The following is a 6,301-nucleotide window of genomic DNA, read 5'->3' on the forward strand; positions in this document are numbered from 1 at the left end:
AGATAGATCATCAAATGTCTTTTTTCTGAGTTTATTGGGTGAATGTGAATAAGCAAATTAATGGATTATGTAATTCTAATGTGTTTTAACTAAGGACAGACATTTATGTTGAACTTACGTGCTAAACTTCTTTACTTAGTTTTATTCTGTAATGGAATTAAATAAAAAAGGGTTATTTTTCAATCACAGTTTATTTTGCATTCTGGAAGGGTTAGAATAGCTGAATTAAGGACTCCAGAGCAGGCAGTTTAATGGGCTTGTTTTATATGCACTAATACATCACTTTTCAGGGCAGAAAAATCTCAGAGGTGTGCGTGCCTTCCGGGGAAATTTTATTTTAACTGTAATTTGATTATAATATCTTTGAAAAATATTCCTTAGAGATGTATATGCATGTGTATGAGCATGTGTGTGTGTGTGTGTGTGTGTGTGTGTGTGTGTGTAGGTGTGTATCCAAGAAGAAACTGTGAGAACTTCAGGCTGTAGGAGATGTGAGGTAGCTTTACCACACAATGGTGCAGGGACCCCAATGGGAGGGACTTGGCAGCTCTACCCACACATACCCCATGTGTTATCATTTTAGACTCTGACACTCAAACTTTGGAATTTGTACTGCTGTAGGTTTCTGAGACAATTTTATTTTTCTGGATGAAAAAGTGTTGTTCATCCTTATTCTAAAGCCATAATTCATGGAGTTTCCTGAAGAAGTTGGACATTTAAATGATGAGGAATTGAGGAGAGGACTATTAGAGCGGAACTCAAGACAAGGAAGCAAGGATGAGGATGGGGCAGAGCATCATGGGAAATAATCTAAGGATTCAGGAGAAGTGCTTAGCACAGGCACGGATCACTAGTGAAAACCAGTAATGACAGGCAACTGCCAGGATATATTAAGCTCCTTTGATTTGAGGTTACAATTATTGCTTTCATTATCGTATGTTTCTTTTGTCTTAGTTTGCCATGCCAGCTCCTCATTGGTCAATTGCTAGACCTAATTGATATGAATTATTAGATGAGAATTATTAGCATAGTAACTGACGTATAGTAGCTGCTCGTTATGTTAGTGGTATGTGTACCTAGCTGAGTTATTGATAAAAGAGGAGATTCGTCATTCGTACACGCAACAAATAACGTAAAATATCCTCTGCTTCTCTAGTGGCTGGACCTCTGCGTTGCTTATTCCCTCCCTGACTCCATAGCCACACTGTCAAGGCTCACGGCTGCTCGTGCAATGTGACAGACTCGTACAGGAAATCTGTCCTTTCGTTCTTAACAAATGGGAAGATGGTATGAAATAGACAAATCATACGAACTTAAAAACAGCACAAATCCCGTTAAGTGGGAAGTGTCTTCCTTTCTTTAAAAAAAACTTTACTGAGGTATAATTGATACACAAAGAACTGCACATATTTAATGTGTACAATTTGATGAGTTTGGGCACATGCAAACACCACAATCAAGGTGTTAGATGTATCCAACACCTCCCAGTTTCCTTGGGTCCTTCTCTCTCCTCTCTCTCTCTCTCTTTTTTCCTTTGTTAAGAACACTTAACAGGAGATCTACCTCTTAATGAATTTTGAATTGCACGATACTGTATTGTTAACTCTAGGCAATATGTTCTATGGAAGATGCAACATTCATCTAGCATATTCATTGAGCATAATTGAAACTTGATATGAGAAACTCCCCATTTCTCCAACACCCCAGCCCCGGCAACCACTGTTAAACCCTCTGTTCTATAAGTTTGACTATAACAGATTCCTCATATATGTGGAATCATACAGTACTTGTCCTTCTGTGACTGGCTTATAAATGAGCTTGGAGAACAGTATGCCTAGGGAAATGCTTTCCTTGATGAAGTTTTATTCTTGCAAAATTGCAGATATAGAATATTCTTCACTGGAACTCACACCATTTTTTTTTCCTTCCAGTCCCTGTGGGCATAGATAATTTCCTTTCACTTCTCTAAATGATTAAGATATGAGGTAGTCTAATCTACTTAGCATAATTAACATAATTCGAACTGGTGGGATTGCTTATGGGATGGAAATAAATAACTTATAAATGTATTGTCCATATGTAATATTCACTAAATTTTGCAAGTTAGCCACTTAAGTCATCGTTGGGTAAGAAAACATAAGATTATTTGAATACTTCATCAATGTCTTACTGTTGTGAGGCCTTAGTCTTCAATACTCTTAATGTCTCTATCTAACGTTAAGTTGTTAATGTCTAACTCATAGGGATGATTTGGTGATACTAGGAAACTGCCTTGAAATAGTGGTTTTTTAATAAATAAATTATGATGCTGTCTTCTAATTTCCATTTTTTGCCTAATAAATTATTTAATAAAACTGTATTTTTTATTCTATAATGTTTATCAATTGCCTTCTACTATGCTAAGTATAATATAGATATCAAGATATGTAAAATTCTTTATATATTTAATAAGACATACTCTTTGTAATGCCAAAAGACAGTTGACCCACACAGTCAAAAATCTGAGTGTGACTTTACAGTTGGCTCTCTGTATCCACGGTTCTGCATCTGCAGATTCAACCAATCACAGATCATGTAGTACTGTATTATGTATTTATTGAAAAAAATCAGCCTGTAAGTGGACCAGCTCAGTTCAAACCCATGTTTTTCAAAGTCAACTGTAATTTCCAGTTCGTATATTGATTAACCCAATAGACAATGCTATAGCATTGAAATTTGTAAGTAAGTAAAACAAAGCCAGAATATCAAGATAAAGGTGACTACTACTAGAATGAGCAATAACTTATATAAAATCAGAATTTATGCAAGATGATTCTAGTTAACATTCTTTTTGAGCAAAAAATGGCAAATATTAATGATTTGTCCGATGCTACGTTCCAGACTTGCTAAGGTCAAAAATTTGGATATATAATTTATCAAACATTGATTACATTCTTTGTTTTGGCCTCTTACAAATGAAAATTTGTTAAATTGAAAGGGTGGTTGAATATAATTTTGGCAATGGATTGATATTTTGCACCAAGACTTGATTGACATTTGCTGATAATTAAACACCTATGTGCAAGATACTACATCAGGCACTGTGGAGGATATCAAAGACAAGTCAAAAAAATAAAAAAGAAAGAAAGAAAAAGAAAAAGCAAGGAGACAGGTCTTGTTCAGCCCCTGTAGAAGCACAGCTCTGGGACTGCCCTTTAAAAAATGAACATAAATTAATGGGAGCTGTTAAGAGGAAAGTGATCTTGGTGGTGAAAGTGAAAAAACTCAAAAACCATCCCCTATGGTGGTCACTAGCAAGACCTGGTTGGTTCAGCACAACCAGCTGAAGAAGTTATGGTCTACAGCAGGGGTCAGCACATTTTTCTGTAAAGGGCCAGAGAGGTAAATATGTTAGGCTTCTCAAGCCATATGGTTTCTGTCACAACTACTCAGCTTTGCTGTTGAAGTGTGAAAGCATCCATAGATGATACATAAACGAATAGGTGTGACGGTGTTTCAATAAAGCTTTTTAAATTAAAAAAACAAGGCTAAGGCATTCTTAAAAATTGAAATCAGCAAAAATAAAGGATGAAGGGAAAAATACCAGGTTTGCAGAAATATGAGGGCAATTGTAATCACACATGTATTTAGCACAGCTTTTGCTACCACCAATCTGATTTTCTTTTATTTTGTTTCGTGTTCCTGGAGATAGGATCTGTTAAGGCCAATAAACAAACTTATTCCAGACAGGGAAATTTATCAGCCTCTAGTTTTCTGGAGCAGGAAAGACACACATTTCAGATAAGAGATTTAAGAGGTTCTGCACCCAATTCCAACATGGGGAGTGGGAATTTCCCCACACCAACAAGCAATTCTGGGACACCAGCTGGGTGTACTACAATTTGATTCAATTCTGACATTATCTACCCAGAGATAGCACCAGGTTCCACAGGTTAAGTGTTCAGTCCTATAAGACTGATCCCTACCCCCAATTTCAAATGCCAGTTGCAAGCTCATGCTGCTGACCCGTGTGGCTTTATATTGGAGGTTCCACTGATTCCCTCCTTGGATTACATTAGAATGGCTCACAAAACTCAGAGGAACATTTTACTTACTAGATCACCAGTTTATTATAAAAAGATAAGACTCAGGAACAGCCAGATGGAAGAGATGTATAGGGAAAGGCATGGGGAAAGGGTGTAGAGCCCTCTCCAGGAATGCTGCTCTCCTAGCACCTCCAAGTGTTCACCAACCCGGAATCCAATGGAAACTTTTGAGGTTTTATGAAGGCTTCATTATAGGTATAATTGATAAATCATTGGTCTTGGAGATTTAACTCAATCTCTGGGAGAAAAGAGGGGTAGGAATGAAAGTTCCAATCATGTGGTTAATTCTCCTGGCAACCAGTCCCCATCCTTAGGTGAAGCTCTCATCACTTTGTAAATTCCAAGGGTTTTAGGAGCTCTGTGACAGAAAGGGGATGGAGACTAAATATACATTTTTTATTACAAATCACAATATCACAGATCACTTTTTCACAAAGCTCAGAGAAATTAGAGGCAATGATGTTATTTTGGAAGCTACAAAAATTATTATCACAGAGAACGGTCTTAATTCCCACTGGATGGTGCATTGACACATTTCATGAAACGTGGCAACTGTATACACCAGTGCACAGCAACAAAACACAACAAAAAGGGAACTTAATTCAATGGCTACATCTTTCAAACTTCTATTTTAAGTAAGCTAGATGCATGACAGTGTAAAAAATTAATAAACAGAAACCTCAATTAAATAGAGTTGGGAGACCAGGAAGGTGGGTCTCTTAGCCTTCAACCAACAGCAGAGCCCCACAGGAAGAAGAAAGACTCCTCTTCTTTCCTGACAAGGACCCAGCCAATGAAAAGTCATGGATTCTTTTTTTAACTATAGCCATCCCAACCTCCTTTTCCCCTCTATAAAAGAGTTCTTCCCTTGCAGTGCATGGGAACTTGCCATGGTGGAGTTCCATGGGACTTGCATGTGACTCGCCATGGTGGCAGACCCAGAACTGCAGCTCTCTGATGATCCCAACCAAATAAACCCATGTGTGCTGGAGAAATATCTTGCAGTCTGTTTGCTTCAGATCAACAACAGTTAATTGAAATAGTTCTGTAAATGACACAAAATAATCAGTACACGGGCTTCCCTGGTGGCGCAGTGGTTGAGAATCTGCCTGCCAATGCAGGGGACACGGGTTCGAGCCCTGGTCTGGGAAGATCCCACATGCCGCGGAGCAACTAGGCCCGTGAGCCACAACTACTGAGCCTGCGCGTCTGGAGCCTGTGCTCCACAACAAGAGAGGCCACGATAGTGAGAGGCCCACACACCGCGATGAAGAGTGGCCCCCGCTTGCCGCAACTAGAGAAAGCCCTAGCACAGAAACGAAGAGCCAACATAGCAATCAATCAAAAAATCAATAAATCTTTTAAAAAAATAAAATAATCAGTACACATTTGAGTTGCTTAATCTCAGTGATGAGACTATAAGCTATGAAATTTCTTGAAGTAGTTTGGTATTCTCTGTCCTACTCAGACTCATTGTATATGTAAAGTCAGATATTACTCAATTAATTTTTGTTTTTGCTACTCTTTTATTTCTGAATTTATCATACTTTTTTTTTTTACTAGTTTCTGACACATATTTAAAAAGAAAATAAGCATGAAAACTGAAATAAAAACATGACAAACTAATTAACTTTACTCTTTGTTACCAAGCGCCATATAGCAAGGACCGACGGAAGTCGATGGCTGTTCATGCCACACTCCAGTCAGCTCTACAGCTTGTCGAAGACGCTAAGACTAAAGATGTCTGGGTACCTTTCCGGCAAAGAAAAAGCACTGCATCTGGACTGAGGTGGAAAGCTGCATGACTTATGTGACTGGTTTATTCTTGGACCATCTCTCAGCTTTCCTGTTTGTTCTGTATCGTACACACACCCAAAATTCGGTCTCCAAATTGGCCCTGTGAAGACACCATTCCCACCACAAGTGGACAAAAATCCCACAGCTTTCCCTATGAATCCACTGTCGCTGGAGGGACTCTGGACATTGCTTCCAGAACCACTTGACAGTTATGACATGACTCTGGACATGTCTGCTACTGCCTCCACTGCTTTCACCAGAGGGAGTTCTGCAAACCCTTGGTTTCCTTGCCTTACTTGTTTCTATTTTGAAGTCTGTACTGAGAGCATCTGATTGACTGCTGATTTCATGCATCCAAGCTTTAGCTGCATAGGAGTTTACAAAAGTACCCAGCCTTTTCAACCTCAATTATGGGAGAT

The sequence above is a fragment of the Eschrichtius robustus genome, chromosome 18 (assembly GCF_028021215.1).
Source record: "Eschrichtius robustus isolate mEscRob2 chromosome 18, mEscRob2.pri, whole genome shotgun sequence".
NCBI lineage: Eukaryota > Metazoa > Chordata > Mammalia > Artiodactyla > Eschrichtiidae > Eschrichtius > Eschrichtius robustus.